Source organism: Lontra canadensis, unplaced genomic scaffold (genome assembly GCF_010015895.1).
Source record: "Lontra canadensis isolate GAN:19392208 unplaced genomic scaffold, GSC_riverotter_1.0 scaffold96, whole genome shotgun sequence".
NCBI classification, from domain to species: domain Eukaryota; kingdom Metazoa; phylum Chordata; class Mammalia; order Carnivora; family Mustelidae; genus Lontra; species Lontra canadensis.
This window is the reverse complement of record NW_022631090.1, coordinates 7898605-7923009: the sequence shown is the minus strand read 5'-3', so window position 1 is coordinate 7923009 and position 24405 is coordinate 7898605. Positions and strand designations below refer to the sequence as shown.

Below are 24405 nucleotides of genomic sequence, written 5' to 3'. Positions count from 1 at the left end.
CACAGAATATTAAAAGATGTATGCCCAAGAGCTCAGAGTTAATAAAATTAGTTTTTCCTGCTTCATGAATGACATTCATAAATGAAACCCAGGTTGTAGGTCTTTAAGGGTATGGAGTTGAATACAGTGACCACTCAACAGAGGGCCCTGCCACTGCCTCGCCTCTTGCTAAGGTGCTAGTTTTACCACCAGGGCTTTGGTACCACTGCTGCAAACGTCAACACCGACGAAAAAGCAAGTAACATCTTAGTGTCAGTATGCAAGTAATTTTGATCCCTAAGGGCCCGTAGGCCAACATGTTTTTTGAGAACTGGTACTTTATTTAGTAACATTTATCATGGAGTCATCGAATTTTAGAGAGACAAAACATATAAAGTGTGCACTTTTAAAAAGTATTTATTTTAGAGGGAGAGAGAGTGTGCATGAGCGGGAAGGGCAGAGGGAGAGAGAGAGAAAATCTGAAGAAGACTCTGCACTGTGTGTGGAGCTTGATGCGGGGCTTGATCTTAGAACCCTGAGATCACGATGTGAGCTGAAACTGACAGACACTTAACGGACAACTGGGCTGCCCAGGCACCCCAGATGTGTAGGTTTTGACATGAAATTTCAAAACTGAGAATAAATTGCCAGAATTGCATGGAGCAGTTTCCATGTGAGTTCTGTGGCTGTTGAATTATGAAAAGAAAAACGAATGCGTTGATACCAGTTCTGAGGGGATCATTCCATAGCTTACCCATTCCAAGGCACATTTGGCAGAATCAGGTTCATGTCTGTAAGACATGAATTTATCATGATAGTGTAGTTGAGAAACTTCTAATAAATTTTTTAAAAAGATTAAGAATGGCAATATATCTGTTATAACACTGTTACAAAATCCCCAGCTCATGGGTGGCACATCAGATTTTTTTTCTGATAAACAGTGTTTCTCTGATATAAGCTAAAACAGAAAGCAAGGGTTTGAAAGTTAAATTCTGTGTGAAATGCAGAAAGTATTACTATTTTAAAATATTAAAAACTGGGGTGACTGGGTGGCTCAGTGGGTTAAGCCATTGCCTTTGGCTTAGGTCATGATCTCAGGGTCCTGGGATTGAGGCCCTCCATTGGGCTCTCTGCCCAGCAGGGAGCCTGCTTCCCCTCCCCCTCCTCTGCCTGCTTCTCTACTTGTGATCTCTCTCTGTCAAATAAATAAATAAAATCCTTAAAAAAAAAAAGGTTACAAAATATTAAAAACTGCCTGCCCAGCTCAGTCAATGGAGCATGTGACTCTTGATCTTGAGGTCGTGAGTTCAAGCCCCACATTGGGCTTAGAGCTTATTATTTTTTCTTTACAATAATCTTTTATTATTTGCTTATGGATAAATCTCATTTTTTATTGATTATTTTTATTAATATATAATGTATTACTTGCCGCAGGGGTCAGGTCTGTGAATCGTCAGGCTTACACACTTCACAGCACTCACCATAGCACATACCCTCCCCAGTGTCCATAACCCAACCATCCTATCTGTGTACCTCCTACCCCCACCCCCCGGCAACCCTCAGTTTGTTTCATGAGATTAAGAGTCTCTTATGGTTTGTCTCCCTCCTGATCCCATCTGGTTTCACTTTTTCCTTCCCTACCCCCAAACCCCTGACTCTGCCTCTCAAATTCCCCGTATCAGGGAGATCATATGGTAACTGTCTTTCTCTGATTGACTTATTTTATAGAGCTTACTTAAAAAAAATAGAAATAAAAGATTAAAAAACTAGGTGTGCTGTGGGGCGCCTGGGTGGTTCAATGGGTTAAGCTTCTGGTTTAGACTCAGGCTGTGATCTCCTGTATGGGGATAGAGGCTCATGTCCCAGGGCTCCATGCTCAGCAGAGGGTCTGCTTCTACCTCTCTTGCCGCCCCTTCCCCACACTCACATGTGCTCTCTCTCTCTCAAATAAACAAATCTATAAATAAATAAATAAATAAATAAAATTAACTAAAACTAGGTGTGTTATAGTACTTATGAGTAATACATGGGGTATTTTAAAGCAAATCCCAAACAACAAATAAAAAGGAAGGGGAGCAAAAAGATGGAGATAAGAACATCAAATATTGATAATTGTTGAAGCCTGGAGGTGGGGGGCGGAATTCACTATGGTATTTTACATTGTATGTTTGAGAATTTCCATCAAAATATGTTTTTAAAAATTCCATGCACTTGTAAGAGAATATTCAGTACACCGGCAAGCACAAATAAAATTCCTGGCTCACAGTCATTCACGGAGACAAACACCGAATGAGTGTGCATTCAGTAAAAGGCGCTGCACTAGAAGGCTCAGGAAACATAAAGGTTATTAAGATGTTTCTATCCACACTCAAAGGGCTCACTCAGAACGTCTGCATCCATATATGTCATGAATTCCCTAAAATGGGTACAAAATGGGTATAATGCCTCTGCCCCGACCGTCCTTAGAGGCACCTACACTACGCAAAGCCAGTCATCACAATGCAATTTTCAGAAAAGAGAAAGGACAAAGGGCAGGAAAAGAAAATACAAAAAAGAAACTAAGAAGCTAGGAGACGAGAGAGTCTCTCTGGAGTTCTTCTCTAAAAGGAAATGAACAAGGGATGTGAGCGAACATGGGCATGACCGTGTCATGTTTCCACCACAAGCCATCATCTTATTTCGCTGCAGGACAGGAACCATCATGTCATATCCTTTGAGTCAGCGCTTGTACTACTCACATAGGCAAAAATAACTAAGCAGTGCACTCATTTTCCACGGAGAACACTAAGTATTCTAGAATCCTTCAAATGACTGAAGGCAACATTTATGAATGCCAAACGTGAGGGCTACCATGTCCCTTTTGCCACATCCCTCCACATGACTTTGGCCCATCGTGAAGAATAAATGCACACGGTAAACTAGTAACATCCCTCAGTTACTCAAAGGATCTGATGATAACATTAATAAACGAAAACTAAAAGTGGCAAGCAAGAAGTCAATCATTTCCTTATCAGGCTCCAGCTTCTTACTATAGAGTCTGAACAAATGGTCAGTTTTTCCCTACTCCTGCTTCAGATAAAATGTCTAAGTGTTCTCAAAACTCCTGCAATGAAAGTCTTGAAAAGCTGAAAGTATGAAGTGATTTAAAATTGCTCTACTGCTTCAATATTTAATAATTATTAAGCTCTAGGAAGGCATTGATTTGTCTGCTTCATTTACCAATCTATCTCAAGCATCTAGAACACTGCTTGGCACACATAATATATGATAACGACATTGCATCCAAAAGGAATTAAACTCATGTGCTATAGGGGTTTATCACATAACCAAGAACAAACTCTGAGCGCTTGTAATGCAAACCAAACATACACATGTAAGAGGCATCCACTCCCGTCACATTGGGTGACTCTATAAAATAAGAGAATTCCGAGAGCTAATCTGGCAAAACAAATGGTAGGTGACATCTTCCTAGGGGCACCGAATCCACAATCATATCTGAATGAAATATGAAGGGAAGGATTCTTAAAATTCTCCGCTTCTAGAAAATTCGGGCCCTTCAGAGAAAAGCAGTGGAACACAAAGTAGAAAGAACTTTGAATTTTATCAACTTTCCCCTCAAATTTACTACACAAAGAAAGAAAAATCTCACTTAGCTGTCAAGACCCCACCGCTGATAGTTTTCTAAACTTTAAAACAAGTACTTTTCGACCTCACAAGGAATACCGAAACCTTCCCAAGAAAGGGCGGCTTTAGCATTTCCTGTCGGCCTGCCCTAGTCCCAGATTAACCTTGTCAGTTCTTAGGAAGACATATAAAACCCCTTTAAATGACTAATTCAGATGAAGTGGTAACATGAAGCCATAGTTTATATGACCTCGTTTCTACTTGTTACCAGATGTTGCCATCACTTCAAAGTGTTAAATGCATTCATGAAGGGTCTCAGATATATTTGCATGTGAAATATTTTCTGACTTCTACTATTACTGTGGAGACATGTTCCCAGGGAAAAACTGTTGCCTCATTGTCTAATAAAACGTCTTTAAGATTGCCAGTATTAAAAAAAAAATTAAAAAAAGAAAGGATTGCCAGTATTCACTTTAAGAACCACCAAGTACTCTAAGCGAATCTCCCTTCCACATAATTCTTGCAAGCACCTATATACACAGTTTCAAAACACAACACAAATTAATCCATTTCATTGCTAGTTTGTCATGAACAGCCAGCTTAAAGGTCTAGGTTACAAATCCAAATTTTTGTGTATGTATACCTTTGGAATATTTTAAGCAAGTACATAGTCCCCAGCTTTATCCCAGGTTAGGGCTCCTTTCCTAGGTATCGTTCAACAACTGCACGAAGTTTTCTGCTTCTATCCATTCTTTTATGATTACTTTCTTTGGTTATGTTGCCGTTAATTTTTATTAGCTTAATTAAAAGATTTTTTTGCATCTCCAGAGAGAGTTTAATTCGACAACAATGGTTGCTATTTTCCACACATAATGGTCATTTGTTAAATTTAGCCCAACAAAGAATCCTGAACACAATGTAGGGTTATCCTTAAGACTGGCCGCAAAAATACTGTGGTCTAATAAAATGTTATCTGCCCTTACTATTCAAACTTGTGGGCGATGCCCCATAAATGTTATTAATTATATTTTTGCTGAGATGCCCCAATTTTATTTCTCTGAGGACCAAGCTGAACCCATAAGCATTACACTATGCGGCCTCTGGTTTTTAGAGACAAAATTATAACTGACCAAAGTGCTGCTTGCTCAATATTTTATTTGGCAATCTGTTAGCTGGTACAACTAAAAAGTCTCATTATAATTCTGCCACAAAGCAAATGGCTTGTATGGCTTTCGCTTGCTAAAAAGCATATTGTTAGCAAAAAGTCACCCACACCAGGGTAACTTCTTCCCTCTCTCAGTCTGTCCCTCTCCCTGGTACTACGCTACCTTGGAAGGTGGCTAAAGCCTCTAGCAGTGTTCTTTCGATGAGGTAGACTGTCACGGGCTTAATGATTCTGAGAATTCACCGCTTTAAAGAATGCACTTTTAAGTCTCTCATTAGACCGAAATACAAACAAGCGCAGATAACCTGTATGTGAAAAAAGAAACCGGAATATCCATTTATGATAGGTGCCATTTCATTGCATTCTTCCTTAAATTACACGTTTTATCGATTATGGGGAAGGGTATGGTGCCTGAACAAAGTTAGGTGTAGGAGACGGGGGACAAACAAGGGCTGATATCAGTGGTAATGATTACACTAAAACTATGAGCCATAGGTTCTAACTTAGGCTCTAATGAATTAACTTAGTATTCATTATTGAGAAGTTAATTCTGCTAACTGTATTTAAGATAGAATAATTGGACTGTGATTTTCAAATTCCTATCTAAGCCTAACCCCTTAATACCACATACATAATGTTATAGGCCACCAGTGATATATTTTGTTAAAGCGATAAAAGCTGATCTAGAATAGAAACAGGATGGGAAAGATTGCCAGAGGTTTTTTGGTGTCTCCACCCTGAATCAGTAAGCAGAAAGAAGGGTGGAAAAGCTTTATCTTGAGAAAGCAAGACAGAAATGAATGCATGATCTCATTCACTTTCCTTCATCCAAAAGCAACAAGGTGACATTTTCTCTTCCATTCGCCATTCGTCTTCAGCCCTAATCAACAGTCTCCCACTTTTTTTTTTTACACCTAAGAGTAAGTTTCCAAGTGTCCTATTTGAATTAAGAGGTCTATGAGATTCCATTTGTAAGTTTTAAGATTTGATTTTGCAGAATCAAACATCAAAGCATGAGAATGCACAAAATTTTCCATTTAAAACTTTTTGATTTATTATTCGTGAACAACAAACTCATCTCAAACTTCAAAACCCTAAATCCCAATGCTTTAGTGGCATAGTCTATCTTGCTATTTGAGGAAATGCATTTGTTTAAAACAACCAGAGAGGTAAACCATAATTTCCTTAAGGCAGAACAATAGGTTTAGGAATCTTGTACACAAAAATCTAATGCAGGGTTGGGAGGCTGGGGTGAGGTCTTAAAAATTCTGGAAGTAAGCCATCAAAAAAGTTTTAAATTAAAAAATGGATCAATCATTTAGAACCTGAAAGTTATGTATCTAAATCAAGAATGTGACACTCCTTTGAAAAAAAGGAAACTTCCAAATTTGGCAATCAAAAAAAGGCATTCAAGTTATGTCTGAAGAGAAATGACCAATTAATAGTCATTCAAGATTTAAAAATCATAGCAGTTGGGGTGCCTGGCTCGCTCTTGATCCCAGGATCATGAGTTTGAGCCCCACAATGGGTGTGGAGATTGCTTAAATAAATAAACAAACCTCTAGAAAGGAAAACAAAAAATAAAAATCATAAAAATTGGGACCACCGTAGAAAATAAGACCTAGTATGAGACCATAGAAAACATTAAATTGTCTTCCTTACTGGAATTACCATTGTTGACTTAATTAACATTACATATGCAATCTCAAAATTCTAATTCATTAATGCAATTTCTATCAACATTCTAGCCAAGTTTAGGGTAGTCACAGACCAGCTTATTCTAAAAACTTATGTGGAAACAAAGAGGTCTTAGCCCAGGTGAAATATATTGAAAAATAAAATGGGTGCAATCACTCCACTTGGTATAAAATCCTATCTTGTGGCTACAGCAACCAAGACAAGTGGGATTGGCAGAGCAACAGACATAGAATGATAGAACAGCCCAGAGAACCCAGAAATAGACCTACACGAGTATGCTCAACTGATTCGTAACAGGGGTGCAGAAGCATATCAGTGAAGGCAACTGAAGAGCCATTTAAAAAGAAAAAAAAGAACTTTAACCTAAACCTCACACCTTCACACAAAAATAAACTCAAAATGGGTCTCAGACTTAAATGTGAAGCATAACAACATACAACTTTAGAAAAGAAATTTGAAAAATTTCCAGAACCATGTCTGGTGAAGGCCTGTCAGATATGACGTCAAAAAGACAATCCATAAAATGAAATAGTGATAAATTTGGCCTCGTCAAAATAAATACTTTTGTTCTGGGAAAGACCTTGGTTCAGAGGATGGAAAGACAAGTTACAGACTAAGAAAATAGCTCTATACCACATATTGGACAAAGGATTATCATCTAGAATACAGAAAGACCTCTTGCAACTCAACATTGAAAAAAATCCAGTTAGAAAAATAGGCAAAAGACAGGAATAGATATTACACCAAAGAGGATATACAGGTAGGAAAGAAACACATAAAAAGATGTTCAACATCATTAGCCACTGGGAAATGCAAAATGAAACCATAATAAATCACTACACACCTACCTGAATGGCTAAAATTAAAAAAAACAAAAACAAAAACAAAAAAACAGAGACAACACCAAATGCTGGCAAGGATGTGGAAAAACCGTACCACTCCTACATTGCTGGTGGGAGATTAAATGGCACAGACACTCTGGAAAAACGCTTTGGCAGTTTCTTACAAAACTAAATATGCAACTCTCCTACAACCCAGAAACTGCACTTTTGGGGCATGAATCCTAAAGAAATAAAAACTTACATTCACACAAAAACCTGTATGCAAATGTTTACAGTAGCTTTATTTGTAATACCCAAAGTTGGAAATAGCCCAGATGTTCTTCAGTGGGTATGTGGTTCATAAAACTGTAGTACTTCTATACCTTGGAACACTACTCAGCAATAATAAGGAAGTAATTGTTGCTACAGACAGCTTGGATGAACCTCCAGAGACTTAGGCTCAGTGGAAAAAAAATTCCCCAAATTACATACCCTGTGATTTCATTAATTTTTTTTAAAAAAGATTATTTATTTATTTGACAGACAGAGATCACAAGTGGGCAGAGAGGCAGGCAGAGAGAGGGGGAAACAGACTCCCTGCTGAGCAGAGAGCCCGATGCGGGGCTCGATCCCAGGACCCTGAGATCATGACCTGAGCTTAACCCACTGAGCCACCCAGGCGCCCCTTCATTAATTTTTTTTAAGAAGATTTATTTATCAGCTTGAGAGAGTGAGCACAAGAGGGAGGGGCAGAGGGAGAGGGAGAGAATCTCAAGCAGACTCCACACTGAGCGTAGAGCCTGAGGCAGGGCTCAATCTCATCACCCGAGACATGACGTGAGCCAAAACCAAGTTTGTCACTCAACCCGACGACATCACTGAGGCACCCCTGTGATATCATTTATATATATATATATTTTTTTTTAAATTATTTATTTATTTATTTATTTGTGAGAAGGGAGAGAGAGAGCACAAGTAGGGAGAGAAGCAGAGGGGGAAGGAGAAGGAGACTCCCCACCAAGCAAGGAGCTGGATGTGGGGCTCTATCCCAGGACCCTGAGATCATGACCTGAGCTGAAGGCAGATGCTTAAATGACTGAGCCACCCAGGTGCCCCTCATTTATGTATTTTTGAAATGACAAAATTACAGAAATTTAGAACAGATTTACGGTTTCCAGCGGTAGAGATGGAGGTGGGGAGAAGTAGGTTGTGTTGTTATAAAAAGGTAACAAAAGGGATTCTAGCAGGGATGGAACTTGGCTTTGACTCTGTGCTACGGTCTTGCAAGAGGTTCCCACTGGGGCAAACTGGGTAAAGGGTACACAGGATCTTTCCAAGTTCTTTCTTACAAGTACATGTCTACAATTATGGCAAAGTAAAAATTTTTTAAAAAACCTAATTCAGACTTAACCACAGAATATAGTATAATTTTTTTTAAAAAGATTTTATTTATTTATTTGACAGAGAGAGACACAGCAAGAGAGGAAACACAAGCCGGGGGAGTAGGAGAGCGAGGAGCAGGCTTCCCGCCGAGCAGGGAGCCTAATGCGGGGCTCAAGCCCAGGAGCTTGGGATCATGACCTGAGCCGAAGGCAGAGGCTTAATGACTCAGCCACCCAGGCACCCCCAGAATATAGTATCATTAAACTGATAAGAAAAAGAGAAGAAAATCTACTCGCAATAATTCCATATTACGTCTTCAATTATTTCCGCTAATCTTGCAAAAACATTACTGACGTAACTCTTAACATAATAGCCTTAGCATAGACAGTCAGTTCATGATTCCATTAGAGTATCTGATCTGGGTCAAAGATTCCTTTTTTTTTTTCGTTCAATAACAAAATAAAAAGCTGAAATAAAGGAGAATTTCAGAGCTAAACTTACCGATGTAGGGTAATTTAGGCATCTTTTCTTGGAATTATTTCCTTCAGTGGCACTTCTCCCCAGATATTCATGTGGCTCACTCCTTGATCTCCTTCATGGCTTGCCCCAAACATCTTCCTGTCAGTGAAGCCTTCTGTGACCAACTGATTTGGAAAGAGCAATGCCCCTCTTCCCACTCCCTCAGACCCTCAATCCTGCTGTGATTTTCTTCACATTACCGTCAAATACACTATATCATTTTAATTTTCTATCTTCCCCCAGTAGGATGAAAACCTCATAAGGGTGGTAATTTCTGTCTGTTTCAAAGTTATCGCCAGTGCCTAGTACACTACCTGACCTATAGAAGGCATTCAGTAAATATTTGAATAAATGAATGACATGGAATTTTGTGTATGTATGTGAGGAGTAAAACAAAGAGGAAATACTGGCTCTCTCAGAGTGACAAAAGCCACTTTAAAAGAAATCAAGAGTGATAAATCCCATAACGTATATCTAATATATCGACACTAGAGTTTTCAAAATCTTTTGGATATATCACAATATAGGAAACTCCTTTAAGATCAGTAATTGGACTGCAGTTTTGTTAGCATTAAGAGTAGTCTGGACTAGAGGCATCTGGGTAGCTCAGTCGGTTATGCATCTGCATTCATATCAGGTCATGATCCCAGGGTCCTGGGATTGAGCCTAGCATCCAGCTCCCTGCTCAGCGGGAAGCCTGCTTCTCCCTCTCCCAATACCCCTGCTTATGTTTCCTCTCTCACTGTGTCTCTCTCTGTCAAATAAATGAATAAAATCTTAAAAAAGAAAGAGAGAGAGAGAGAGAGTACTCTGGATTGAATATATGACCTAGAAAAATAATTTACCACTTAAAGCCATCACTAACGGATTTCCATTAGTGATAGAAGAGCTGGCTGAGTTAAACCAAGCTGCTTAAGTTATGCGTGAAGTGTGTGTCCTAGAGTTCATGTCGACTTGAACGACTTGGCATCTGCCATTTTGTTAATACCTGAAGAAAAATACCACTTAGTATAAGGGAATTCAGAGAGCAAGAGGCCTTCTCAGTAAACAAAGTTGGACTCTGAATGCGGTGTTTAGCTTTATGTAAGAAAACTGATGAATTAGGTATCAGGAGATCCCACCTTCCATCACTGTCCTCTACCACTGTATGCTGGGGCAAGACAAAATCAACTAGACCTCTGTCACCTTATCTATAAAAATCACTGGTTGGATTAGACTCTGAGCTCTTCAAACAATGGCACATCGTTTTATTTATCTTGCTGGTACCAGTGCCTGGTATACTGCTGATAATTAATAAAGGCCTGTTAAATGAATTAAGTAATTACATAGGAAGTTCTAAATGGCTCTCCTAGAAATTATATCTTCTCTTGGCTGAACCAACCTCCTCTCTCAGGGAGGCCTATCCTTATGTAAGGGTTCCCAAGATATGCACTGCCCGTAAGGCAAAGGAGATGGGGGGTGAGGGAGTGCCTGGATGGTTAAGTATCCAACTCTTGATCTCAGCTCAGGTCTTGATCTCTGGGTCATGAGTTCAAGCCCCACACTGGGCTCCATGCTGGGTCTATAGCCTACTTTAAAAAAAAAAAAAAAAAGACTAAGGAGACTGGGTCCAGAAACTTCTCTGTGGGTTGAATCCAGAACATAATGAGAGATGTGGGTTCTAGGTATCATCAGCTATTTTGACCTGATACCATACAGGTGAATCTGAGGCGGTCAAAGGTGCTTGAAAGAAAAACTCTGATCCGAAACTGAAGGGGATTCTTTTTATCATCCTTTGATAATTTCTCATTCTCATATTTTAAGTCAGTAGGTAAAGAATCCCTCAACTTTAACATCAGACTTCCTAAATGTAAAACACCAAGATCTCCTGAAAATGGCAAGCATTAAATGTACTTATTTATGGACGCATACACAAGAAACTAGTTCTAATGGTCAGCTCCTGGAAAGGGAAATGGGGGACTGGGGTCAGGGGCAGGAGACTCATTTTCTTTTCTTTATGTTCCTTTGTAGCTTTTGAATTTTGTTCTGTGAACAGATGTCGCAGTTGAGAAGCAAATTAAAAAATAAACATATCAGATGTGCTAATAATGGTCTAGGTCAACAGAAACTGTTGTGTTTCAAAGTGTTTATCATTTACTTGTGCACTACTCAATACTTAATAGTACGTGTTTGATAAAGGTGTATAAACAAGAAATTTTGTATAGATCTATTGTACAGTTAAGTTTTAGAAAAGGTGATTACACAACTTTATAGGCTTTCAATTCAAGTGAAAATATTATGAAGGAAAAAAGATCTGGCAACAAGTTGATAATATGCTATTAAACATAAGGAAACCAAAAATTAGCTACATTGAGACATGGAAATCTGTATTGCTCAGAGTCAATCAAGCCAAGATTTACAGTAGGAGCCAAGTCACGATTAATGAAAAGTCATCTTGTCAATAGCACCTCTACCCCATTAGCTGACCTGTGGTTAGACATTTAATATGAGCATTGTCCATTATTCCTCATAGCCAGAAAGCAGAAACAGTCCAAACATCTAGCAACAGATAAATGGACAACCAAAGCACGGTACATCCATACGAAGGAACATTATGCATAATTATTATTATGTAAAAAGGAACGACGTCTTTGTCCATGCTTCAGTGTGAATGAACCTTGAAAACACTATGCTAAGTGAAAGAAGCCCATCACAAAAGACCACGTGGCTATATGTTCCATTCATATGGAAATCCAGAATGGGGGAAATTGATGGAGACAGAAAGTAGATTGGGGTTGCTTAAGAACGGGGAGGTGGGGGGCTGGGGAGGTCGCGGGGAGGTGGAAGGCTGGGGAGAGTGTGATAGCTCAAGAATATGAAGTTTCTTTCTGAGGGGATGAAGATGTTTTTGAAATTGACTATGGTGATGGTTGTACATATCTCTGAATATACCAAAATCTGCTGAAACTCTACACTTCACTTAATAAAACTGCTGCAACACATTAAAAAAATATTAGTATGTCCCACTTTCTTCTTTGAGTCTGAAATTAAGCAGTTATCACAATGCAAGGGCCATCCATGACATTCACTCCTGACCACTGATTTAAAACAGCTGAAAGAACGAGAAGACCAGGGAAATCATTTGCCTAGTCTTCTTGTAGGGTTCACACCATTCTGTATTTTATTTGGTGTGATTCATCAGTTACAAATTTGCTGGTTAGGTTTTCACAATTTAATCTTTATTGACCAAGGCCATTCATGGCCAATTATTTTTCGCTCTTTTAAATGTATATATGGAGACCTGGCTCGTGCCAGGTACAGCGCAAAGAGCTAGAAGAAAGGGGCTTCCCCTCGGGGTTCCTTTTCCTCTCTCCCCAGAAGCACAGATCTTTCCATGGTACCTCCAGACACTGTCCAAAGAGCATCTGATGCCCTCCCACCAAAATAGAAGGATGAGATTTGGAATCCTGGCTTTTCCTGCTCCTTTTAACGTCTGTGACAATAGAGAAGTTCAAGGGAGGAAATTCTGGTGCAGTTACTTGCTCCTGCCATTGAGTCAGATAAAACTCACAGCAATACCGTGTTACAAAAAGTACAAGAGCCGCAGGTACAAGTCATGGCTTATCAGCGTTTTCCAGGGCTTCTGCATACACGGCTGTTTCCACAGCTGCAGATCCAGCTACCGCAGAACTCTGCGCTGTGCACAACATCTACAATTTAGTAAAGCTGGAAAGAATTTTATTTTTGTAAAAACTAAATGGGGTGTGGCTCATTTTCTTGCCAAAGGGCTATTTTATTCCAAGACACTGCTGTCTGCTGACCTTCATTTATAGGCTGAGCAATGTTCTATTTAAGTAAAATTAACTCATAGTGGGCACTTTTTTTGGGATGCAATAATTATTGCAAAGAAATAACAATGTTTAAATTTGATTTGTTCTTAGTTTAGATTTGATTATATTGGGTTATAAATGAATGTCTTTGTTCACACACGGTTTAAATTTAGAAATTATTTTATGTCGAGAAAAAGGGCCATATTTAAGTTCATTTTCTACATGTAAAGGATATTTTTAAGGTTCATGACATCCAATATTTTGTGCTTTTTGTTCTACTAGACTGCAGGTGTCTCTTACCCACCTTTACAGCGAGGGCATCTAGCAGTCTTTGTTGGACATTTCATTTCATTGAATGAGGAAACCATGCCACAAACAGAGTAATTAAGGCATTGTCTGCGTTACTATCCCTGGTTAACTAGTACTTCATCTCTAGTTTATACTATTTCAATACATACTTGGCAACTTTGGGCACATTCGAAAGCTTTCCTGAGTTTACATCTATTTATAAATGGCCTAGAGGACTTCTTTTATGTGATTCTTACATATTTCGAAGTACTTGACTTGACATACCATCATTTTCTTCTCTTTACACAAATCTCTGGTTAGGGAAGTTTCCCATCTTTGGCTTACACCTATAAATATATTCTAGTTTCCTTTTTTTTTCTAGGAAAAAAAAATGCTGGAACACTTTGACTTAGGATCAGACACCAAATATGTGGGTTGGCTTACATTTTAAAACATGCAAATCTATCAGTATTACTTTTTGGTTATCTATACTAATGATAATTTGGCTATCTTTGTTTTTTAGTTATTATAAGACAAAGTACGACATTTTAATTATTCATAGCCACTTGTAAAAATGATTTCGACTGTAGCTTTAAACTGGAGACCCACAAACTGCTCAGAATATTTGTAGAATGTGTCAGTGTCCTTCATCATTTCCTGGTTTTTGCTTTTGAAAACCTCCACTAGAGGAAACTAAGGGCATCATAAATTTAAGATTAATGTGTTTTGAATTCACCCATTTCTAAAGGCTACATGTCATCTTGGGAAAATGTTGATTTCATTTATAACCCTCTGTCTTCCCAAACACTTTAAGTTCTCACTAATTTATTTTCTCTTGTCTCCTGTTTTTATAAAGGTACACTTCTTAACATTCACATTTCTATTTCTCCTACTATAGAAACACTGAAGACTTTGAAGCTTTTTTTCCTCTGCCCCCTCTCTCCCAAATCAAGGATCAACATTATCTATCACTACCTTTCACCATTATCGAAGCTGTATTTGTTAAGAGCAGAGGGTTTATAATGTATGAATAATGTTTCCAATTTTCCTTTGAGGGCAAATTCTTTAAGCCTTCAGGAGGCATAGCCTCACAAAAGGATAAATGAACTGCTAAACGGGTTTCCTAGCTAAGTCAAGAATCTTCTTCAACCTGTAACTTTGTTAAAATCTTCCCTATCCATAATAAAAAGCAACAGAAAGCAATATTTTTATAATGCCATTAAATAAAGCAGAAAAAATAAACAATCTTAGGTTGAATGGTGATACGTAAGCAAAAAGTGTTTGAATTAGAGGAAAATGAACAGAAAGATATATACATACCTAACAAGGTCATCTAAGGCAACATTCACTGACCTATAAAAGGGGAGTATTTATTGAGCACCTACTATCTGCTAGCTTCTTTATACATGTTTTCATTTGATTGAAGGAAAACACTGAAAACAAGTGGTATTAGCCCCATTTTAGAGATGGTGAAACTGAGGTTTAGAGGAGTTACAGAACTTCCCTAATGTCACAGAGATGGTAAACAGCAAAGCCCTTGGAACCCATATTTTATGCTAAAATCCATTCTGACAATAAAGCATAATTGTAGATGATCATGCTGAAAAGAAAAAAAAAAAAGAAGGTGGTAGGAATGAGTTCTCAGGTCAGACAAATTTTCTTTTTTAAAGAATTATTTATTTGAGAGAAAGTATGTGTGCATGAGTGGGGGGAGGGGGAGAGGGAGGGAGAGGATCTCAGGCAGACTCCCCGCTGAGTGTGGAGCCCAACAATGTGGGGCTCAATCTAAGGACCCAGAGATGACCTGAGCTGAAACCAAGAGCCCGGAGGTTCAACTCACTGAGCCACCCAGGTGCCCCAGGTCAGACAAATTTTCTATATCACTTCCGGGTCATCATGCTATGCCCAGACCAACATGGACCTTATAGAGACTGGTGACCTGGTGGAAAGAGAAAAATATCAGGGAAGGGTCTGTGAAACAGCATGGGGTGAGTTATGAGAGGGACATGCAGTGTACAACAAGCCATTCAAATCTACAAAGTATCTGTTAAGTGTTTGCAATTTGGTGAGCCACCATACACCAAACTTAGGCACAAAATAAGTGGGAATATCAGAGTTTCTACCACTGTTGGATCTCTGCTTAGTTATTTAGGCAATGTGAATGAAATATAAAACTTGGAATTTATTGACTGATGTCAAGGTAATTTAAGGTAATTTAATGTTGATTTCATTTATAACCCTCTGTCTCAGGTGAGACGGAAAAAAACCTATCAAGAAACACATTCATTTAACCAACTCCAGGACTGAAAGTTCCTTTAGGATACTGAAGGTTTACGGTCACAAATAAGCTCTGTATACTTGAACTGAGTTTTAAAGCAACCTAAAATCTAAAGGCAAGTTAAAAACAAAACCTGTCTCCCTTCCCCCATTAACAGTTCCGTTTGAAAAAAATAGACTTCCTATGATTGTATACCCCACAGGATTCTCCTTTATCCTGCTTTGCACCTGTTAAGTAGATCAGAGGAAACCAAAATATTTCCAAGACATATACTTTACCTAAACTAGCTTCCGTTTAGAGTCAAATACCATACACTATATAAAGAACAGTCTTTTTTTTTTTTTTTTTTTTTGGGAATACCACTGTTTGAAATCAAGGCCTATTTTTGCTTAAGCCCATGTTTAAATTTCAGAGATTGTCAAAGAACTTCATCTTTAAAAACAAAAACCTTGCAATTTCTCTTCTAATCTTTATCTCAGAAATAATCAGAGTTGCAAAATGGTTTTTGCAAGGATATTCACCGAAGCATTATCTATAAGATACGGAAACAATATAAACTTGCAACAACCTAGAATTAGTGAAAGAAGTTATTAAATACCCATTATATGGAATATCATAGTAATTTAAAAAATTTTCAAAAATATTTGATTACAAGGGCACCTGGGTGGGTCAGTCGTTAAGTGTCTACCTTCAGCTCAGGTCATGATCCTGGGGTCTTGGGATCGAGCCCCACATCGGACTCCCTCCTCAGTGGGAAGCCTGCTTCTCCTTCTCCCACTCCCCCTGTTTGTGTTCCCTCTCTTGCTCTCTCTGTGTCAAATAAATAAATTAAATCTTTTAAAAAAATTTGATTACAGGAGCACCTGGGTGGCTCAGTCCATTAAGCATCTGACTTCTGCTCAGATCGTGATCTTGGGGTCCTGGGATCCAGCCTCCCTTCCCAGCTCCCTCCTCAGCATGAAGTCTGCTTCTCCCTCTCTCTTTGCCCCTCCCCCAGCTCATGCACACTCTCTCAAATAAATAAAATCTTTAAAAAAAATTTTGATTACATGAAAACATGTAGTAGTAAGTGAAAAGAATGGAATACAAACTGTATGATTCCAACTTTTAGAATATGTAACTTTCTATACTGGAAATAGATAAAAAAATATGAGCAGGTGGTACAATTATGAATAATTTTAATTTTCTTCATTATAAATCCTTTTATATTTTCCTCTAAAATGTTTACAATGATTTTGTATTTTTTAACTCAAAGCGAAGTGGTTAAAAACATTTTAATTGTGTGCTACTTAAGATACTTCTCTAGTAGATTAACTAAATCATACATATTGACCCTTGTAGAATTTCCCATCATGTTCACTTCTAGAAAACACTATGCAGTCTATAATGGTAATTCTCCCTAACCTGAAATACAAGCTCCCAAATGTCAAAAAGAATGATAAGAAATGACAAAACTGGAAGTACACAAGCTGATTAAGAAATATAGAAAAAAAGCCTACAGATTATATTAGTCTATGAAAGATAATGTATTACTCACTGTCAACAGCAGAATGTCAATCTGAGTGCAACACTATGTAATTAGAGCATACAATAAATATTCAAAGCTATTATACTGATCTCACAAATTTTATTTTATTGAAGAGGAAAACTATATATATTATATAAAAATTACATATCTACAAGCAGCTTAAAAGAATCAGAGTTAGCTTTTCAATAAAAGCACTACGAGATTACAAAAAATAACTTGCTACTGAATCTTTTAAACCAAAGACAGCAGAAAGAAGAGCTCAGACTTTATAAAAGAAATTGACTTCTATGAGCAAAAGGAACCCACTCTTCAGAACTAGTCACAAGATACCAAGTTATTTCAAAAGTTCTTTCACTCAGATGTTTCTGCTTATTTCAATTCAGCACTATCACTTTACCAATGATATCTTCACAAATACTATCAAATACCATATGACTTCACTCATGTGTGGAATTTAAGAAACAAAACGAACACAGGAAAAAAGAGAAATGAAAGAGAAGTCTCTTAAATGTGGACAACAAACTGGTGGTCGCCAGAGGAGGGATGGGGGAAACAAGTGAAGGGGATTAAGAGTACATTTATGGGGACGCCTGGGTGGCTCAGTTGGTTGAGCGTCTGCCTCTGGCTCAGGTCATGGTCGCAGGGTCCTAGGATCCGAGTCCCTCTCCCTCTGCCCCTCCCCCTGTTTGCACTTTCTCTCTCTTTGGCAAATAAAAAAAATAAAATCCTTAAAAAAAAGAGTACATTTAATGGTGATGATCACCGAATAACGTATAGAAATGTTGAATCACTATATTGTACAGCTGAAACTAATAGAACACTCTATGTTAACTATACTGGAATTTAATAAATAAGAACATAATTTTAACCAATGAGATAAAAATGCATTATAACGCAAAGAATGACCGAGTTAATGAACCATCATAGAATTGGCCAGATGACAATAAACACTGGAAATTAATCCAAGGTTAACAGTTTTAAGGGTGGGAGTTGAAAAGGACCCCTCTGGCAGCCAGCTATCCAATAGGCTTCTCAAATGCAGATCTACATTAACTTTTCATCTTTTCTGTGTTAATGAGGGCATACCAGTTAAATATACAGATTATCTCCTCCATTAGGAGCTTTTCCAAACCCGTACTTCTTTAAAGGGCAATTATAAGGAGAAGCACTTGCTTTTTTGATTTACACAAGACCTCCCATTATGGGCAGACACAAAACTAAGAATGAAGTAGGATAAGCCAACGGATTCTGTAAGATTACCAACAAACACTAAAATACTGCTCAGTAGTTACTTCAGGAGGAGGGAAAAAAAAAACAACAACAACAAAACCCATCACAGGAATGGCTTTCACAGGCTATCTGGCACAACATTTGAGGGGGAAAAAGACTATAAGCAAGCATTACATATAGGTTTTTATTCTTGTTATCAGCCAGAAGTAGATTATGCCTGGCTTTATTTCTTCTTTGCTTGTAAATGTGGATAGCTGGAGAATCTCTGCAGGCAACTACAAGTGGGGACGAGACTTAAGTGATGAGGACTGTGCCATTTCTGCAAGGTCCTGTTAAAGTTTTAGTGTGTCAATGACAGACTACGACAGTACTTTGAGTTTATATAGCACCTGTCTGCTAAGAGCCAAGGCTCACTTATCCTTTCAGCATGGCTGTGACATACACAGATTGGAAACAGATGGCTTGATAAAGCAAAATCCAAACCCGGACACAGGAGAGCTTGTGTGATTTACTGACGATGGCCTATATGCCCAAACTGCAGAGGACGCTAAGCCCTTGGATTCCACATTTGATGCCTTTTCCAATAAACGACACTCCCTCCTTACCCTCAAACAACCTTCTAGACCGTTAAGAAAAATTAAGCTTTCTTGTAATACAAAATCGGTAGGTTTAATGCACCAAAGTCCTCACTAAGGAGTGATGTTCACGGTACCTCTATATTTTAAAGAACTAACATGAGTCATGGAATAGGCCACTGGTGATCGTCTTCCTGCACGGCTACCAATTTGCTAACAAAGTAGTTAGCTTGGTTCTACACCGGTGTGTTAAAATTTGAAAAAATCAACTAATTTTAACTGAAATAAGCCAGACTATGACTACTGGGGGAAAAAAAAATCCCGGCAAACCAAAAACCCTGAGCCATGCTCTCACTTGTACAAATGGCAAGATGCATAATGTACTCGATGTTAGTTATCCATATAATAATTTTAAGTGACTTTCTCTAGGTCGAACTATAAGTCAGTAGCACAATCTTGTCTCAAACTTAGTTCTACTGAAAGCAAGGCCAATATGGTTTTACCTTAGTATTTCAATTTTCACTTAAAAGCATGTTTTTTCATCCCTAAAACATTTTATACTAACATTTGTCTTTCAAGTACCAAGATTAAGGCAAATTAGATATTACTAAACATATTGAATTTGACAGTGCCTCACCTTCATAACTACAGTGAGTTGGCCCCAAGAATTAGGATCTTCTGAGACTGACATTTCATGATTAGACAGTATTTTATATTTCTAAGCCATAACTATAACCAAAGTTGTACCATAACTAAAAACAGCTAGTCCTGACCATTGGTATCTAAAACAGCTTCCAGGGAGCTCCTGGGTGGTTCACTTGGTCTGCCTTCAGCTCAGTTCATGATTCTGGGGGCCTGGGAATGAGCCCCAGAGACCGACCTGGGGCTCCCTGCTCAGTGGGGAGTCTGCTTCTCCCTCTCCATCTGCCCCTCCACCCACTTGTTCTCCCTCTCTCCAATAAATAAATAAAATCTTAAAAAAAAAAAGAACTTCCAACTGTGTAATGTATCTAAAAAGCTTCTGAAACCTCCCAACACACTGAACAAACATATATATATGGTAGATCACTCTCTAGAGAAATGACATGGACTCAAACCACAATCTAGCTGTTTTCGTTCAAACTGTGTTTTATTAGTTTCACAACTCAAATTCTTCCCTCTCTGAATTACTTTTAACCAACAGAAAAATTATCACATGAGCAAATATGAAATGATTTTAAAAACAGACACCCAAGTTGTCATGCACCGATAGATGTTCAGTTTCAGTTTTATGCCAGCTGCTTTTGGGATCTGTGCTGAACAGCAAGAAGAGTTTAGCATTCACACGGTGCCTAGATGGTGCTCGTGATACACAACAGCAGATTCCGGAGCTGATCATATGTGGTAAGACTATCACGTCAATATATTTCTTGGAAAGGCAAGCAGAAATGATGTCTAAAACAGAACATGGAATAATGGAAAGTGGACTTTCTTCCTTTTTATCCCTGTCAGTTTCACCAGAAAGAATCACTTTAGTTCTCAGGCAACATGGCCAAGCTACCCCTTCTTTTCAGCAACAGTCATGTGGTTTGCCTAGGAGCGAAATTTCATTTGGTTTCTGATAGTGCCTTGGATACTGACATTCTGCCAGTATAAATAGTCAAGTCTAATGTGCATGTAACCATTTGTAGAAGAGATGTAATCTCAACCAAAATATTACTCACCAGTTATAATTAATCCTTCTACCCCAAATGTCATAAGCCCAGACATTTTTAGCAATGAAATCTAAATGATGGCATCAGACTGGAGACCCTGGACTTCAATGTTGATTGTCTGTACTACATCAAGGCAGAGCATAATTTGCTTGGCTCCCCACCCCGGGTAAAGAGAGAGGCTGATAAATTGCTAGATCTAACAGTAGAGATTAAGAATTAGACTCACAACCCCCTAATCTTAATAAAAACCCGAGTTCATTAAATGATACCCCTCACATTAAGTCTGTAACAAAGTCAGTGGTTTTAAATGAGTGGACACTGGAAGACAAGAAAATGTTCCACAGACCAAGAGCCTAGTGATGATCCTGTTTCGACATGAGTTAATAATATTTTAAAAAGAGCTTATCTCCCTACCACTTTAACCTCATTTGATAGTTAGCTGTAGTCTCTCTTTGAGGTTACAATATGTATTAGTTCAATCTAAAATTCTATGATCACGTCACTTCCACTAGGGGGTTCTATCTACCAGTGTAGTTAATTTCAATAACTCAGGTGCTGCTTAATTCCACTTTGAGCTAATCTGTGCCACAAGGCTAGCCTTGAGGTCAGAACTCTATGCTTTCAAGGAGTTCTAGTACTTAGGCTCAGAAACCCCAGCCCAGCACAAAAATGGAGTGCTCAAGTCATTCCGAGGAGGTTGCAGCAGTAGACTGAGGGTTTTTTTTTTTTTTTTTTGCCTAATGCATACAAAACCAACATCTCTTAAATGTTCCCCGTTTCATTTACAGCTGCCCTAGTTTCAAGGCTGAATATGTATCAACTGGATCCATTTTTGTAAATAAGTAAAGCTTTTAAACTTCTGACCTCAGAGACTCCTCTGCCCATTTCTATACTCTGCAAAATATAATCTGAATACCAGAACTGCCACGTTTTTTCCAACAACAATCTTAACTTGGGCCACATGGGCCGGTCCTGGTCATCACCAGAGCTGTTTCGGGGGGCCTCTCGTTATTCCATCAAGATATTGACAGGCAAAACCCAATCAGTTCGATTGGTCAGATTTAGAATCCACTGTTCTTGTGCCTCATTTCTGATCCAATTAATTGCAAACCACAAAAAATTAAACCGGTGGTTAATTTTAGTCAAGAAATGATCCACCACCTTTAAGTAGATGCCTAATAAAGAGAACAGTTCAACTAGAATATAGGCCAGAACCAGGAATATGGGTAAATCTTAATTTTTTTAACACTATCTCATGGACTATGGCTTCAAAACTATCATCTAGGGATGAAGTGTGTGAGAATTAAAGGTCGATTTTCCCAGAAAATAATTAGTAAGATATTTTTTTAAATTTAGGAAAGCCACCAGGGAGATTTTTGTCCGGCACAAACAAATTTCAAGCCCTTATTTTAAAAACAGCTACCGTTTTTATTTTGGATAAAATCGGAGCACCAAATTCCCTTTCCGTTCCCTTTCTCCAAGTCCAAGTAGAATTCCCTGGAGTAGAGACTAGTTCACACTCTCCCTCTCTCGTTTTCTTTCTTTCTTTCTTGCTTTCTTGCTTTCTTGCTTTCTTGCTTTCTTTTTCTTTTTTCTTTTGTTGTGGTAGTTTTTGGAAAATGGGCTTCAGCCATTACATTCCAGTTTTCAAGGCAAAAGAAGTCATGTGACCATTACCCTAGGGGCATCAGAGACTTGGGGCACGTGATGCCAATCAGCAAGTGTGGGACTTCGGCCACTTCGCTGGAATTCACTGGAAACCGCATCTCCAGGATCCAGTTGAGGCTCCCAAACACACTGTGACATCATTAAAGTGGCCGAGTGCTTACTTCTCAGGAGCTTGCCATTTCACTTCATGTTTTCTACCTGCTGTGGGGCCAGCCCGGCTCTCTTCCCCATCCCACCGCCTCCCTCGTAACAGGTCGGGCACCCCCAGCATCCCCTCCATCGGATCCTAAATGGCGAGGCTCTCCAATAGTTAGTTCCAAGCCCAACCTGCACCCCTGGGGATGGTGTGCAGATCCGGCGGGGAGCAAGAAGCCGCGAGCGCGTCGGACAAATGTCAGATAGCATTAACCCCACTCCACCTCCCAGCCTGGGATCCTCTGCAGTCCTGGAGCCGGGCCGGTGGAGCCGCCAGCGCGCTACCAGCAGTAGCGGCGGCGGCGGCAACTTTGGGACTGGCAAGAAGCCAGGGCGGGGGTGGTCAGCGTCCCCCCGCCTCTTATTGGAGCGCTTAAAGTACTGCGGGTGGAGGAAAGTAAACAGAGGCAAGTGCAGCTGGGGGGCGGGGGCAGGAGAAATCACCCCCCTCCCACCGCCCCTGCCGCCCTGGTCCCCGGGAGCCCCGAGAGGTCCCGGGCTGCCACGGCCCCGGCCGCGCGCTCGGAGCTGCAGAGCCAGAGGAGCCGAGCAGGGAGTGGACAGAGGGGTCCAGGGAGATGGGGAACTGAGAGGTTCTGCCCCAGTGGCCCGGAGATGTTGTGCTACTGAAAGGGAAAAAAGTGCTTACTCATAGGGAGACGCGGTGCAATCGCTGAGCTCTCGCTAATAGCCAGGGAAGCAAGCGGGAGGCCGGCAGCCGGAGCCCGCCCGGCTCCTTCCCTGGGCCAAGGCAGCGGCTCAGAGCCCCGGAACTGGCGTGTGCCCGAGAGGTCACCCGAGGCGGGCGAGCGGGGGCCGGAGGCGTCGCAGGCTGCGGGCTCCGGGATTTCCTGAGTCCGGGGCGGGAGGGGGCGGGGGGCCGAGGGGAGGGTAGCAGTAGCTGGGGAAGGACGACACAGGGAAGTTAGGCGCTCGGTTTCCACTTCGGGGCCGTCGTCACGGAAAGGGAGGACAAGGGTTGGCGTCAAGGACTGCAGCCCCAGGTAAGCAACAAGTTACGAGCAGCTAGCGAGAAAGCACCATCCCGGTGGTTAAGAGCAGAAAACGTGTTTGCGGCGGGTGGTCGTGGGGGACACGGTCACTCCCACCCATCCTGGATGCCAACGACCCGCTTTAGCGCCGAAGGTGCCAGGACCGAAATTTCTGCAGCCCCCTCTCCGCTCCGCGTCCCCCCGCGCGGGGCACGTTCCAGCTGAGGTTCCGGGAGATGCTCTCCGCTGGACCCACGCCTGCCCACGCCCCGGGAACCTGCTCCCGTCGTGCCCTGGCGTGCCCACAAAGCACTTACATAAAGTCGCAGAGTCCCGGATCTGGCCCGACAGCCTCCGACCGACGCAGCCAGACAACTTCTGCCTCTTGGAATCTTTGCGGCAGTGGTTCTAAAGCCAGCGCTCCCTCCCTCCCGCCTGCCCCCTCCGCCCCTCGGCCGCCGCCATTGGCTCGGGTGGTGCTCACGGTCGGCCTGGGAACCTGGAAGGGGATTGGGCCGCGAGCCTGTCACATCAACTGGGTGGGGAGCCCGGAGAGGAATGGACTGGCACCCTGGAGGGATGGGGGCTCTAACTCTGCGGCAGGGAGCGGAGACCGGTCCCTCGCGCCTGCTTCTCCCTCTCCCTGGCTAAAAAGTAAGAGATTAGAAGTCCACGGTGCCTGGCTCAGAATCATATGCAATAATAAAATAAAATAAAGTGGAATAAATGGAAAGATAGGAATGTTGGGAATGGGCGTTTGAAAGTCACCAAGTCCCTATTTAAGTCCGAGGGTACATTTTCTCCCCGGAATAGTAAAGAGAGTCTCGGCCAAAAAGGACCATTTACTAGCAGTTTCGTCTGCGCGGATCAGCCCAGGTGTGAAACCTTAGCAATCTTCCCTTTTCCCTTCGGAGGTCTAGGGAGCAGAATATGGGCAGGACGCGCCTCTCGGGTCTTTG

General features: G+C 40.4%; 1 protein-coding gene across 1 annotated transcript in view; it reads right to left on the bottom strand.

The window, feature by feature from the left end:
- Positions 1 to 23828, bottom strand: part of PLS3 (plastin 3) — an 83078-nt gene extending 59250 nt beyond the window's left edge. The window contains exon 1 of the mRNA XM_032837036.1: positions 23764 to 23828. The gene's annotated coding sequence lies outside the window, so the exon portion shown is untranslated. The remainder of the gene's footprint in view (positions 1 to 23763) is intronic.
- Positions 23829 to 24405: the final 577 nt, after the last annotated feature.